The 16488-nt window shown below is 36.8% G+C and overlaps 1 protein-coding gene across 7 annotated transcripts in view; it reads right to left on the reverse strand.

Moving 5' to 3' along the window:
* LOC137286653 (dystrophin-like) overlaps window positions 1–16488 on the reverse strand; it is a 386558-nt gene that overhangs the window by 324650 nt on the left and 45420 nt on the right. The gene's annotated exons all lie outside the window — the stretch shown is intronic.

Here is a 16488-nt window from a genome sequence, read left to right on the forward strand (position 1 = left end):
TAATGCAAAAAAGTTCGATTACGAGGGGGCAGACTGGAATGGCGCAGAGACGTCAACACATTGTGACGTAATGCAAAAAGTGCACATTATCGTCTGATAAAGTATTGTTGGCGCCTTTGATCTTTCGCCGAAGCATCTTAGCATTAGGCGTAATATTCATTCATAGTGTTGAATTGTCATTGCAAAGGGCAATCACAACTTGACTGGGCAGTTGGGTGGCCTAATGGTCAAGGTGTTTTCTAATTCATACCTGTGTTTGATTCCAAACAGGGGCAAAAAGTATGAAGACCAATACAGGTGTCAGTCTTCATGACTGAGCTGCAGTTCTGCCAGGCTCACCATTCCCACTCACTTATGTATTCTAATGAAAATGTGAATATTTTATATGCCTTCATTTTATTGTTCAATACAGAACTGAGGTCATCTTTATCACAAATACCAAGTGCGGTGATGGAAATACGTTTTGATAATATACTGGACAAACTTAGGGATATGGGTAATTTTATGATTGATATTTCATCAGATTGTCAATGAATACATATCATTATTCATAATTTCAAAATTTACATATACCCCTAACTATTTTTGCCCAGTATATGAGACACTATTTCATTGAGCACCAAGACAGATGACTGAAGAATGTTTTGCACCTCAAGCAGCATCTCAAGAGACCAATGAATTCAATGCATCAAATGAACTATGCAAAATCTGAAAGTAAATATACAAAAATACACCTCCTTTGTTAACTCCAACAATGACATAAATCAACTGTTTTATTCTTAAATTTCAATAACAAAAAGTTCCTTACAATCCACCACCACTTTATTGAAACAAAATTCAAATAATTCAAGTAATTCGCAGTCATGTACTCCTTCAACACAATAAAATGGACACAGATTACAGGACCATAATGCAACAATACTCTGCGGGGAAGTCACACTGAGCTAAACCATATGCAACCTGGGCTTGTCTTACACAATAACAACAACCCACAACCCACATAATGTAACACCCAAACTACCTCCGTCTGTACGCAAATACCTCCACGACTAGGTCTCTCTTATTGTGTCAAAATGTGAAACTCACTTCCTGTTCGGAGAAAAAGTTGTGTCACAGATTATTCTATTTCCCTTGTAAGCATGGGCAAGTGACCCAAATACCAAGCTAATCTGAGACGCACCTGGCTTTATTGTACAAGAAAACTCTATGACGGGATAAAACCAACCTCTGTTTGTTGTGGAGAAAGTTGAGAGCAAATACAACTTTAATATGAAGGAGTAAATGCGTAAAGGGCTTCTGTTGTCAAACTGTAGATGAAAGTAAGTTATTCTATAAATCTGGATAAAGGCAAATGTGTTTGGCTCTTGAGACATGAGAATATAGATGTCACTGTCACTAAACATATATGGCACGATTATGTCTTCAGATAAGGGGCAACTTAAGGGCTTCCATTTAGAGACTTCAGTGATATTTGACTATGTATTATAACTTACTTAACAAAGTCTTTCAGACTCTTCTGTTTTCACCTGAGCAGTGAGTACATGGTATAGTGAGTACCACAAGGATCTCTCCTTTGCCTGTCTCTTTTAGTGTTGTAAACACAACAGATAAAACCCCAATTTCTCTATTCACACTGGAGTAAATACTGTGAATATTTTCAGAGCACTGTTTCAGTAATATCAATTAGCCATGCAAAGATGACAATTTGGGCAAATCAAACTATGAATGGCAGGTCCAGACACAACTAAGGGATAAAACACTGCAGTGCCTACATATGCCATCCCCAAAAATCAGATCATGCAAAAAGTCATGGATAAGAAAACAAGCAGTTATAATTCAACAAATTGTATGTAAGAGATACTTTCAAAGTTAAACAACTACATAATATTGATTATGCGAACTGAAACAAGAATCAAAATGTCATACACAGAAAAAAAATCTAATCAGCAACTGATTACATATATACCTATTCCCTTCCAGGTATACAGAACACAATATCTGATGCACTGTAAGTTTTAAGGTTAAACAATAACTGGAAAACAATCAAACTATTGTTAACACTGGATGGCCCACATAGCTCCAGGCCACATACTTATGACCTAGTTTTTAAAACATATCTTGTCATGGTCTAATTCCCCCTTTCTGTCTAAACTATATATACTGAGAAGAGTAGTGAACTGTGCTTTGAAACAAATGAAACACTGTATTGTTTTGTATTTCTTCTATCAATGATAAGCAATCTTTTTATATGAAATTGTGCATCTTAGCATATACAGGTAGTTTCAAACAACTGAAATCATCAATCATTAAACACCTTTTCTGAAGTCATTACTTTCTTAACCCTCCTAGCTGCAAAACTAATTGCTGAAGCAACTTGAAGCAATATTTTCTCAATCACAACCATTATATAATCATGAATATAGGCCACAGAATTTTGTTTTCAGCTATATGATTGAATGTTAGGATGCTCAATTAGTTCAAGCAGGTCATTTCTTCAGGATATCAATCACTGCATTGTCAGGTTTAGACAGATTTTATACAGATGTCTGGAATAACGCTCAGTGCAATCGTAAAATGAACAAACTAATTCAAACACTATCTATATGGTTATACAATGTTATTTCACAACTACATGAAAATTTGGGTTCGAAACAGTTACCAACTTCCTCAGAAACATCCTGACTTATGTCCTCGTTGATCCAGGCATTCAGGGTAATTAGAACCTTTACTTTCACTCCTCTTAAGTAGACAGACCTGTGAAGGTCCTGGGGTAGAATAGGCTTTCAGCAACCCATGCTTGCCATAAAATGCAACTATGCTTGTCATAAGACGCAACTAACAGGATCGATTGGTCAGGCTCGCTGACTTGGTTGATATATATCATCGGTTCCCAATTGCATAGATCAATGCTCATGTTGTTCATCACTGGACTGTCTGCCACCATATAGCTGGAATATTGCTGAGTGCAGCATAAAACTAAACTAACTCACTCACTCTTTAGTAGACATCCTACTGACTTACTGATAGGACCTGAATCACCAACAGGTCACTCACCCAAACCTGCTGTCAGCTATTCCTTTCAAATATTACATAAAATGTGAAGCAACAGGTTCACAAATTACAGAATCCATCTAAAAAAGATGCTTGAAATTCTTGTACCAAGAAGTGTTCTGGTATTTCCAAAGCAACAAATATTTGTTATTACTGCTGAGGGAATGGTGTATACACCTTGGTCTGTCAACAATATACTGGCTTCATCATGGCAACCTGTCATTAATGAAGTCAATCCACCAGTGGATGATGGTGGGAGCATGGATCCCCACTTTGGGGTACAGTGACACACAGTGATCAACGACTTCAAACTCTGTACCTGCCCAATCTTCATTAGTTACCCATTACAAGCATCCATAACCAGTACAAGAATTAAGACATCAACCTAAGAACCCATTCTGTTCCGGAACACTCACATCATCAGCAGCAGCAACAGCTGCAGCAGTAAGAGCAGCAATCATAACCATCACCACCACCATCATCATCTGACCTCTGTTTTGATACCTGACTGGATTGGACCTAACTTCAGAGTGACACATACAATAGTGAGTCAGTGATGTTACTGCAAACACAAGTCCTTTTGTTGTTGCCTCATCTGGTGTTGCCTGCTGTGACCTTTAATAGGAGCTTTAATTCTTGACACAGTTACTGCTGACAAACAACCATCAATCCTAAACCTTCTCTCCTGAGACCTTCTCCACAGATTCTGGAACATTTCCAGGAGTTTGAGTTTCCCCAATAAGACATCCGGCAATTCCAGCAACTGTGCGGCAGAGCTGATGAGGTAATCAAGCTTGGCTGTTTTCATTTCAGCCATACTTCTCAGTTTTCAGCTAAATGTTATCACTGAAGAAACTGTCTTAGAAAGTCTTTTATTTAGAGAATTTATAGAAAAGAATACAGGCTATTATCATGTGGTGTTCACATTTCGTTTATTGAACATTTGCCAAGTAGAACACAAGAAAATACTCAAGACTCTCATAACTGTGGACTATTGGCAGATATATGAAAGATATTCTCAAACATGACTTAGGTTTTGCATCAAAAGACAGTGAGGTTTGGAAATTAACGCAATCCTAGTCTTGAAAAATTGAAGAAGGATGAGTGCAATTACACCTTTTACCTTTCAGTGGCTCATACCTGAGTGCAAGCAAGTGAAAATGAGGGTCTGTTTCTGTCACCCTCTAACACTAAAGATACAATGTAGCCATGACATTTTAAGTGTTTGTATTGTGATTGGTGCCCTGTGATGATTCAAGTCAGAATGGGTCCTCAACAGCACATGCTGGTGATAAAAGCTGACTAAAAACAGGGGCCTGGGTTGCATTTTTGGTTGATGTTTATGATGTCAATCACTGAACTGACCGTTTTAGAAAGCTTCATTATCTATAGACTGCCATCATATAGCTGGATTAGTGCTGAGGTGATATTAACACCAAACAAGCAAACAAACCATCTTTACGCTATGCATAACGAGACCAGCCACAGCAAGTGTTAAACAAACAGACTTGGTCCCGGTTTCATTGTGATTATCATTTGAATAAAAATACATCACATCAAATTGTACTTCTCTCTGTTATCAATAACAACAACTACTGACTCTCCAGTCAATCATCCACACATCAACTAAGCAGTCAGTCCCCTACAACAACATATACCAGTATGATGCCAGACCACTGTAGTCTTGCTCCATCCATGCTAATCCTTGTGCTACACTTGGGGTTCTGTCTTTCACACTTGCTCACCAGGCCAGCCTGACGATCTCCACTACATTGGCAGTTAAAGAGAAAAGTCTGATTTCTACGAATAAACAGGTTAAACAGTGATCATCTAAAATAATCCTGCTTTCTGACTGGTCCACTAGCAGTCATGAAGGATATCACTGATCACCACAAAAAGACAAAGTCTTTAATACAAAGCAAACTTGATAGCAGAAATTTTCAAATATCATTTCACATAAATCTATGTTTGAAATGTCTAAAACCTCAGAAAATGCCACTGACTTGCTCATAATTCAATACGGCAACAAAAACATGTATAATTATTGTTATAATATAGTAACAGTTTAAATGCCCTCACAGTCACCTTGTTTAAACAAACCATTAATAATCACTTAGTCATCCAGTGTAAATACACATCAATGATAATTGGCTCCTTTCCTATGCTCCTTAATCAACAGCTCTCTCAATTTTGAACGTCAAAATTAATATTGATAACGCATAGCTCGTTAAACACAGCCATTAGGATCAATACTGCACCATCTGTGGTGACTCGTAGGGACTCTCCAGACTGTACTTGTCAACACCTCAGCAGGGTTAGTGGTGGATATGGCGTGTATATTTCATAGTTAGTGAGTGACGCAACATGGTAGAGGTGTTAAATACAGCATGTATATTTCATGGTTAGTGTGGGACATGATAAACAAGGTGCAAGTGTTGGACATTATAAGCATATATATTTCATAGTTAGTGTTGGACATAAGAGTGAGTGAGTGAGTGAGCAATATCATGACACCAGAAAATGGGCTTCACACATTGTACACAGTTGGACATAATAAGGTAGAGGTGGTGGATATAGCTTGTATATATCACAAATATCACAGAGTTGTCAACAGCCAAACTAGTATCCATAGTGTATACATTCCATGTCTTAGGCCAAAGATAGTTTATACAATGGCATCCACCCTACTGACCTATGAACCACCCCACTTCCCAATACAATAGCCCTTCATGTCACTGTGTTTTTCCTTCAAATATCACAATCATCTTATTACCACAAGCACTTGTCCTGTCAAATACATGTATATAGCAAAAGCATGTAGTACATACTGTTTTATCTCATGGCAGGTTGAAGTACAACTGCATGTTTAGCACCTTCCGCAGGGTGAGATAACAAGGTGATGACAGTGTATATATACATCGAGTATACCAGGCAATTAATGTGCAATAACAAGGTCAAGATTGTGTACATCAATTATGTACATACGGTACATATGATGTACTTTTGTTTGAACATGTATCTTTTTGGCAAACTGCCTTGAAGACAAGCACCAGATGAATAGAGAATGAGGCAGTTACATGGTACATCAGAGTAAGTGAGTGAGTGACTGAGCGAGTGAGTGAGTATGATTAATTTAAAAGAAAAACACATTAAAGTGATTACTGAACAAGTCAGCTTGGCACAGTGTAGGAAGAACAACTATAGCAAAGTTGTGTACATCAATTATGTACATACGGTTCTCTGATCAGTGGGTCTCAGCTTTGATCTTGAGACAGAATGAATGTTACATATCACTGTATGTATGCTTCATATCACTGTATGCATGCTACATGACACTGTATGCATGCTAAGTATATATGTATGCATTTTATATATCTCTGAATGCATGTTACATATCCTCATATGTACATTGTACATGTCAATAAATGCATGCTACATATCACTGGATGAATGCGACATATTGCTGTATGCATGCTACATATCACTGCTTGTACATTACATATCAATGTATGTATGTTACATATCACTGCATGTTACATATCACTGTATGCATGCTACATATTGCCATATGCATGTTACATGTCACTGTATGAATGTGACATATCACGGTATGCATGCTACATATCACTCCTTGTACATTACATATCAATGTATGTATGTTACATATCACTGCATGCATGCTGCATATCACCATATGCATGCTACATATCACTATATAATTGCGATATATCACTGTATGCATGATCCGTATCACTGCTTGTGTATTACATATCAATGTATCTTTCTTACATATCACTGCACATATCTCACACACTGTACCCATGTGGGTAATCGAACCCAAGCCTTTGGCTTTAGCGTGATGAGCGGACATTTAAACCATCACCCCAATATAAGTAAAGACGACCTAATGACCACCAGCATGTAGGGATATTGACAACAGTTCAAGATGACTATGGCTGTTGAACATGCTTCATGATATCATTATGTAACGCTGCTGATAGGGCTGAGCAGAGAGGAAAATAATGCGGTTCAGCAACTGTGAGACAGGCTATGGTTCTGTCCAATACTACTTTACAAATGGGTGATTCACTCTGGTTGAAAAATATTTCATTATTTGTTGATGTTTGGGGGATTCCAAATGTGAAGCAGTTAAATAACAGCTTTAAAACTTTTGTGAAAGAGTTGCTCTTTTAACATGAAACTGTTTTGATAAATATGAACCAATCTTCAAACATACATTAAGATGTCAAGTCTCAATGCAAACTTGCTAAATTTAGCACTGAGACACAGATTACATAAATAATCCCTGTGAAATGACCAGGAAATTTCCACCTTCAAATTCAATCTGACTCTAATTGGATGGCAGCACACCCTCTCTCCAGTTAATGGTGGTCTTCGATCTGTCTCTGCTACACTGATAGCCACATTATGGCTGAGTACATATACCCTCATGTAACTAGCACCACATTCCAATACATCATCACACTTTAAGGCAATATCACATTAAACTCAATTTAAAAATATGTCATTATCACTAAACTTCAATCAATACTTAAAAGCATATAAAAGAGGGTGCAAAATCAAGTCAAACCACTGATATAAAATGGGCAACAATAGCTTTGTCTGATAACCTAAGTGTTGTAAAAACAAACAACACTGCAATGACATCCATACACTCAATGTGACCTTGACATTCATTACCCATATCATGAATAAACGTAATCATTAATTTTACATAAAACTAAATTACCTATATTACTTACGATCAATAACATACAAACAGAAACATAAAACAGCATTCTTGTTATCCGAAGTTAATGGAATAAGTTCAAGTCATTTGACCAACGGCTTTCATTTCCCAACAAAAATGGCTTAATAGAATCAACCAAAGAAACCAGCAACTCAAGCAGAATGAAGTTCTTACCTAACCTAATTACAACTTATATTATTTGTCTTTATAGAGCTTGAGTAGCAAGCCAGCTTCTAAAAGGTCTCAGGAGAGCAACCACTGCCGCTACCATTCCTGGTTGTCTTCAAGAGCAAAGATCACAGAATAGCACTGAACTCCCTACAGATCCCTTTGGAATACTGTCAGTTCCACGGCCATTAGAAAAAGAGCACAGAATTAACTGAACAGGTCAGAGAGTCTAATCTGAAACAGCAACTATATTGTTTAATATCATGAATTTTATGTTAGAATTAAGTGAAAAGGTAAGGAAATGGAATACAACTTCGTAAGCTTGATCAATGAAGTGATCCTTGTTTTGTTTGAATATGTATCTTTTTGGCAAACTGCCTTGAAGACAAGCACCAGATGAAGAGAGAATGAGGCATTTACATGGTACATTAGAGTGAGTGAGTGAGTGAGCAAGTGAGCGAGTGGGTGAGTATGATTAATTAAATGAAAAACGCAAGTAAAGTGATTACTGAACAAGCTAGCTTGGCAGAGTGTAGGAAAAACAACTATAGCAATGTTGCTCAGATATATGTACATACATATAAATATTCAATACATTTGGAGAGCTGAATGGCAATTTTTTTTAAATATTAGACAAAAATATTATTTTAAAGAAAATATTCATGCACAGTTATTTGTTCAGGAGCTCTTTGTACTTCAGATGACTTTTTCATCATGTTTTCTATGGAAACACAATCTCATTTGTTTAACTTTAATGTTTTGATTTTTTTTAAGATCACATCATAGAAGTTTCCTGTGAGAGGAAAGCTGAAGTATCCAGACAGTAGACAGTAGATGTTCATCACAAACTAGCATGGTCTGTGCTGAACAGGACCCTGGCATACCTAAGGGCAGTAACTCTACAGAAATTTGTGCAGTGCCTCTGACAAGTGAAACAGCCAAGCAGTACACAGCACTCCAGCGGTATAGGTCGGCTATTTAATCATGTCTCTGCCATGTTTCCATTCCAGGGAAACCAAATTCATATTCCATTCCATCATTACAATGATATTTCCAAAAGATCAAATTATGGACAAATGATAGCATTCTATCCTAACAACTTCAGACTAACTTTAAAATCGAGATGAATAATCAATCTATGCATATGTGCAGTGTGTTTTGTTCAATTTCTTAAAAGTGATTCCATCTGTGCCAATAGACATTTCCGTGCTTGAGTCCATTCCAGAACAGTCATGAAGTCCAATCATGAAACTCTAGAATGTAATTTTGTCACGAATAACATTCCAAAGTATTCAATCAATTTGTCGGATTTGTAAATCTCAACAAATCATTGCAATCCATTATACCCAAATGTTCGACAGGGTTATTACATTTTTTTTCTGGTTTCAAGGCTGGCATGTCATACTGAAGCTAAGGACCAGCTACACAAAGCAAATAGAACCAAGCTTGGCAGCTGATAATTAAATCAGATTCTCTCAAGCTATGGACACCATCAACACTGCATCACAGTACCCTGAATTCTGCAAATGAAAACATCAAAACACTTGGACTGCAATCTCAAGGAATTCAGCAAACAGAACAAGTAATAAATGGCTGCCCACTGGTATTGGAAGTGAAGCAAGTATCCCCAGGGTATTGTCCAAGACAATAAGATCCTGCCCAACTGACAAGCTAAAAGAGAAGCTGGAGTGACTTATTTCCATGCTGAGAAGTCAATGGGTTTGGAGTGGTCTGTCAAGCAGGAACTGCTGGTCAGTATGCACTGGTCAGTGAACTGGACAGATTGCTCGGGAGGGAAATTCTAGGAGAGAGTTGATGCTTTGTTTCTTTTAAGCTAAGAGAGGAGCTAGCATTGACAAAAGGCTTTAGGACAAACCTAACAGAAATGAATGGTTTACAATTAGTGCTCTTGTCCTTCTGTATGGCCAATAGTTACAGAAAAACAAGTGAGGTTTCTCCAACCTAGTGATTCCCCTCATGGGTACAATGTTAGAAGCCTATTTCTGGAGTTCCCCACTGTGATATTGCTAGAACATTGCTAAATTCGGCAGAAATCTAAACTCTCACTCACTTCTCCAACCTACAGGTCAGAAAGACTTCTTTTATAAAAAGTTACATTCCAGAGATATTCTGCTTTCAAAGATTCTATTCCTAAATTCGTATGGTAATGAAAATAAAATCAGAAGCAGTTTGATTAAAAATTACTTTTGAATGTTGACAACAATTTTTTCTTTCTGAACTTCTAAAGTAAAGAGAATGCTTTTTTGAATCTACAACAAAGTAAATCTGACGACACGTTTTCATTTGATCTGACAATCTGTTTATCTTGCACATTGATGAAGACAAGGCAGACCAATTTTATTTCTTGTTTTACGGATTTTTGTCCACAGAAAACCCAAAGGCAGAAGGGAAAAAAGAAAAAAAAAAAAAAAAATCACCAATAAAAGTAATGTTCCTTCTAAGTACTCACAGTATTTTACTTTTGACAATTTATGAAGTGAAAATGGGGCGAAAAACACTCTAAAACGAGATTTTCTTGTCAGTTTACATCTTTGGCCAATGAAAACATTAGGATTATATTGTTTGAGTGTGAAAAATTCGCTCTTATTTTGTTTTCTAATTCCTACAAAATATACAGCAGGCGGATCTGTAAAACAAGATAAAATAAAGCAGGCCTAAACAAGATATTCAAGCAATGATGGATAATAGAAAGTCCATTCTTAATAATGTTATCCTATATAAATACAATCCCCTGGGAATCAGGGCAGCGAAAATACTCCTTGTTCATCTTTCATCGAATAAATAATGCATAAAAATAACTCCACATTAAACAAAGACAGGCGTGTGCAAATGTCATCTATTGAAAGCCGACTTGAACTCCAATTCATGATGATGTGTAATCTCAAAAAGCGCAAAAACCATGACAACCCTAATCTAATAAGAGTTAGTTCATTCTGGTGCAACATGTCACAGATCAATAGAGCATGGAAAATGTCATGTCTGGAAATGTAACATGTAATCTTAATGGAAACCTAATGTTTGGAAACATCAATGTTATTCAAATTTTAAGGTTTTGGGAACAGATAATATTGACAACAAATCAGGCAAATGTATTACTCAAAAGACATTGAGAACACAACAGATCACAGGTTAACCAGTCATGTGAAAGAATCAGGAGTTCTTTAACTTATTTTGAATGATACACATAGGTGTAGACAGATGCTGGATGTGTAGAGTGAATGAATTACTGAGTTTGGTTTTATGTCACTTTTAGCAATATTCCAGCAATATCACGGCTGCGGACACCAAAATTGGCCTTCACACATTGTACCCATGTATGGAATCAAACCCTGGCCTTCGTCATGATGAGCAAATGCTTTCACCACTAAGCTACCTCGCCACTCTGGATTTGTGGAAATAGTGTTTAAAATTCTTTGTGTTCTAAGTGGGTCATAGAGTTCCTTGCTAGTATAAAAATCTTGAGACCTCTGAAATCTTTAACTTTTTCAATTTTCAAAATTAGTTTCATGGCAAGGGACCCCTTGACTTTCAAGACTAACTTTGAAAAGTGTAAAGACATGAAAATATTCATATTTCTCAACTTCACAAGTAAGCGATGCGATAGCATATAAATATTTTTTTCTGGGTACGAAAAGACTGGAAAATAATAATTTGATTCGCTACAGCCATGTGAAAACATGGATATTCTTCAGCTTCCTCCAAGTAACATAAATATTTAGAAAATGGCATTTTTATTTCTCAACAAACATTGAACACATTAATTCAGTGGAAACAAGAATCATACAAAGTCTCCTTATTGAAGAACTTCAACAAATTACACAGATTCTCAAACAAAGCCTTCCAGTTCACTCAAAGCCATAAACAGTGCACAAGAACACTAAATTAAAACTCAAACCCCACCATGATTATAGGGAATATTCATGTTAGGGTCAAAGTTGAAAGAACATACCCTTGAGCCAATGTCCATCCATTTTCGCTGACCTCCACCCTCTGACCTCTAGTTTAAGTCTTCAGGAGTTGCCTCCAGCATGTCCTCATTATAAATAATTCATATCGTAAACTCCTCCCAAACCCACCCTCTCCACTCATAAAAACCTGCTCCATGATTTAATATCAGCCAGTTTGACAAATTACTGCCATTGAATATCTGACCCTCCACATTCAAAGGGTTTGTACCAATGAAAACTTGGAGGAAATTGGCCTGGAGAATATTAGGATCTGGATTGTTTTCTAGTTGAATGTAATTATGTTTAAAAGTCAGGGGTAATGTTGAAATGTTTCTGCTGTTTGGGCTGCACTTCAGCCATTAGCAGTACATGTTGTTATGAACTTCACTAGCCTGACATTTAAAACATAATCTCTCTATACATCAAAATAAATATTTTAATGTCATTATTTTAAGCATAAATATTACAAAAACTTGCTGATATATTTTCCTGCATTATTTACCATAATTTGTTAAAAAGCTGAGTGGCATTTTGTTCTAATTGTTATTCCTTGACAAAAATATTCTCAGGAATTTAGTATTTAATTTGGTCTCAAAGTTTAATGTTTAAAACCCTTTTTTTTTGGTTTATGGGGTTATTTTCAGAAAGTGGTCACATCAGAAACAGGGTTAGATTTTCGCAGTAAAATATTTATTCCAGTATTTTTTTATGGTGGAGTCTCATCATGGATTCAAAACTGCCCTCCCAGGGCAAGGCATCTGATTGCCAGCACAAACTCAACTACATTAATGATTCTGGGCTCTAAAACAATTGGCACAATCTGATGACAACAGTTGTGGAATAGAAAGCTGTAATGAGGCACTGACTCTGTGTGCCTTACCATACAGCTGACAACCTGCAATTTACATAAGTGATCTGACAATGTGTGCCTGGCATTAGTCTTGACACCTTATCGATTTCACTATCAACATGCTATCACTGCATCTCCATGGTGAGCTGGATACACAACAGCAGCAACAGCAACAGCAGCAACAGCAATGGAATAATGATGTGAATAACTGGTGCTACAAGACCAGGTGATAGGATATAGCAGTGCTTGAAACAGTGACTATCAAAGGGCCATATGAATGAAGATCAGAGACATACTTAAGCATCCATATCTTTAAAAAGTGTGACTAAAGGTGAATTCCGCAAATTGATCATTTAGGTGATCATAACTTCCAAATTTTAACAGAGACTTTGATCATACTCTTGCATTTGACCATAACTTTCATACTTTAACAAATACTTTGATGATAACTCCAGTACTTAAAACAAACCTTGACCATGGCCCCTTACTTTAACAAAGAATATACATTGATCATAACTCGAACAATTACAATGACTTTGATTATATACCCTCGCACTTTGATCATAACTCCAATATTTGAACAAATAATTTGATCAGAACTCTCATACTTGCACAGAGACTTTGATCACAACTCCAGTATTTGAAAAGATGTTTATCATAACTCTCGTACTAAAAAGACTTTGATCATTACGCTCATACTTGAACAGAATACTCCTACTGGAAGAGTAAATACCATGCTGTAATATATTTGATCATAACTCTAATGACATAATAGAATTTGATCAGAACTCCTTTACTATCACAGAGATTTTGTAATTTAGAATGTTAGTATTGAGCTAGTAACTAGGCAGTAAAGATAGAAAGGATTTCTTTTAAAGTCTTAGAACTATAAAAGAAAAACTACAAATACACACCTTTGTTTTAGATATAAACATATTTCCTTTGAAATCAACTACTAACGGTTCTTTGAATCCAGTTTTGATGTTAAATATTGGTAAAGACTTAAGCAAGTCAACCTTCCCCTCAACAAGTATCAGCAACTGTAGTCAGTCTCTGAATGGTTGATGCCTGAATAGCATGTTAATGTCCAATAATGTCCAGTTGGGGACAGTGTCAAGCACACCCAAGGGATGTCACAGTCCGCCAGGCCTAGTAAACGCCAGTTTACAACAGTACTGGACAATGGGGATCAGTTTTTGGCCTTATGTAGGAGTGGAGGTATTGTCTGGTTCTGACTTCAAATGGCTAACTGCAGCAAATGATAGACATTAGTAGTTTGCCTTCAATGGCACTGACACCTGACAGACTGACAAGCCCATGATTGATGAATCTGTGAACATGTATACCTGTACTTGACTTCACTGAGGACATGTTGTGAGTGTGTCATTATCCCAGAAGCAGCTGCTGTTGGGACTTCACATAGTGCTGGATTTGGGTTCATAATCTACTGGATGTAACCCACTGCTTGATCTGGGTTCATAGTCTACTAGATGTAACCAGTTGCTGCATCAGGGCTCATAATCTACTAAATGTTATCAGCTAGGTCTGGGTTCATAGTTTACTGAATGTAACCCGCGGCTGGGTCTGTGTTCACAATCTACTGAATTGCTGGATCTGGGTTCCTAATCTGGGTTTGATTGTGGGTTCCAAGTCTTCTGAACATAACTTGCTGCTTAATCTGGGATCTGAATATGCTAAATGTAACTTATTACCTGATATCCCAGTCCTGTGTTTTGGGATATTTTTGTTAGGCAAGAAATTTTCAATGTTAATGATGTTGCTTATTTAAAAAATCAACAAGAAACTTGGACGGTCAAGGCAAGTGAGGGGGCAGCAATTACCTAAAGAAAGGTGGAGTCAATGTAGAACCTTGGGACAGCCTGCTCTGAGACTTGTTTCCAACAATCATGGCTCTTAACTCCTAATCACTTGAACACCAACGTTCACCCACTGCACTGAAGGCTTAGCAGCCTACAGTAGCTTCATTTCCTCTGCAGATACCACTGTCTCACCCAATCAGTGAGGTCAATGATCCATTGAGATATCAGAACAATGCAACATTTTCTATGTTCTTAACACAAATTTTCTGTTCCCCGCCTTGGGATTCTGTGTTAGAATTGGTCCCTAGGCCCATGTGACAGTATCAAGAGGTGACTTGATTGATCGTGTGGGCAGTCAGTTACTGAGTTCACTGCTGGTCAATATACCTAGACTAGCTGCTTTGTCAGATTCACAGATTTACAGGTGATGTCTTGTACCTCAGTATCACGTGAACCAATAAACAAATCGTTCTATAATCTTACACTACTTCAGTGCATGTTCCTTTTGTATGATGTGTCTCATATATGTCAAGAAGCAAAAATGCTCCTATTTCTAGAAAGTGTCACAAAGACAGAACTTACACCACCTGAGTCAGTTTATCTGATGTTTTCATAAAGCACTAAGCGTAAAGAAGGCAATCATATATGTTATTCATGCTTGTAAATGTTTCAGGTAAATGTGTACCCCAGCTGTCATATTGCCAGCATCTCTCTCAATTTCCATAGTAGGACTAATAAAACAGTGTTTTCAGTGGTATTACAATTGGGAAACCTACCTAATCTGTGCTGGAGGCAGCTTGCATCCATGTTAAGGCATTAATGTGGTATTGCAACAACAACCAGCTACAATGACTGTACAGGCTATATTATTTTATATACCATACTTACACATTGTATAGCAGGAAAAGTAGGATGGTAGAAAATTTAAGCAAGGTTTGTGCTTTTCATTAAACTAATGCAAAACATAAAGAGTAATTCAACAATAAAGCCATTGAAATATTAATCAATCATCTGCATCAACACAACTCCACTTAGATATAGACTGTGTACCACAAACTATAGAACATTACAATCATTACATTTTTGTAATATGATTTTTATAAGATTATATTAGAGTAAAGATTTCTGTATAAAAACATGATACAAAATACAGAATAATCTTTAAGAGTTACTTTTATCATGTTTATAAAGTAAATAAAGTTTAAAAATTTATAAATTATAAATTTCAACAATTATAATACAGCGTTCAAGGGCAACCATGGAATCCTAACGTAACAGGACGCTTTCAGTAGCTTGAGCACCATAAAGAACAGACAGTGACTTAACTGACACTGGGATTCGATTCGAAAAGCTTAACTTCAACATAACTGATTCAGTGAAAGACGAACGGGTATTATAAGAAGGTGGATCAGTGCTCCAGAATAGACAAGCCCTTGTTCGGCAGTACACACCTGCACAGCATGGGCTGAAATCACAACTCCTGAAACTGATGTCCTTGACAGTACTCACGGTATATTATCTAACAAAATTGACATGATTCGCCTTCCAGTCCATAACACCTGGTAAATATCAATAAAAGCCCTCGTAATGATGTAATTTAAATTTCTGTTGATTGTGGGGTTTAACTGCTGGGAAAATCAATACTGAAAAGGAGCTGCTTTCTTGTTTAAATGTTGCAGTGAAATTCACTGAATGTATGGAGACAATATAGGAAGGGAGCCATTGCGGAACAAGAGGATGAATTGGTGTAAATTGAGTCTGTTTGCTTCTATCAGCTGAACATCCATATGTGTATAAAAAAAATTATATCACTGCCCATTGCCGTCATCAATTTAATTCCTGATCGCAAACGCTGAAATCAACATGGTGAGATTTCACATC

The sequence above is a fragment of the Haliotis asinina genome, chromosome 6 (genome assembly GCF_037392515.1).
Source record: "Haliotis asinina isolate JCU_RB_2024 chromosome 6, JCU_Hal_asi_v2, whole genome shotgun sequence".
NCBI lineage: Eukaryota > Metazoa > Mollusca > Gastropoda > Lepetellida > Haliotidae > Haliotis > Haliotis asinina.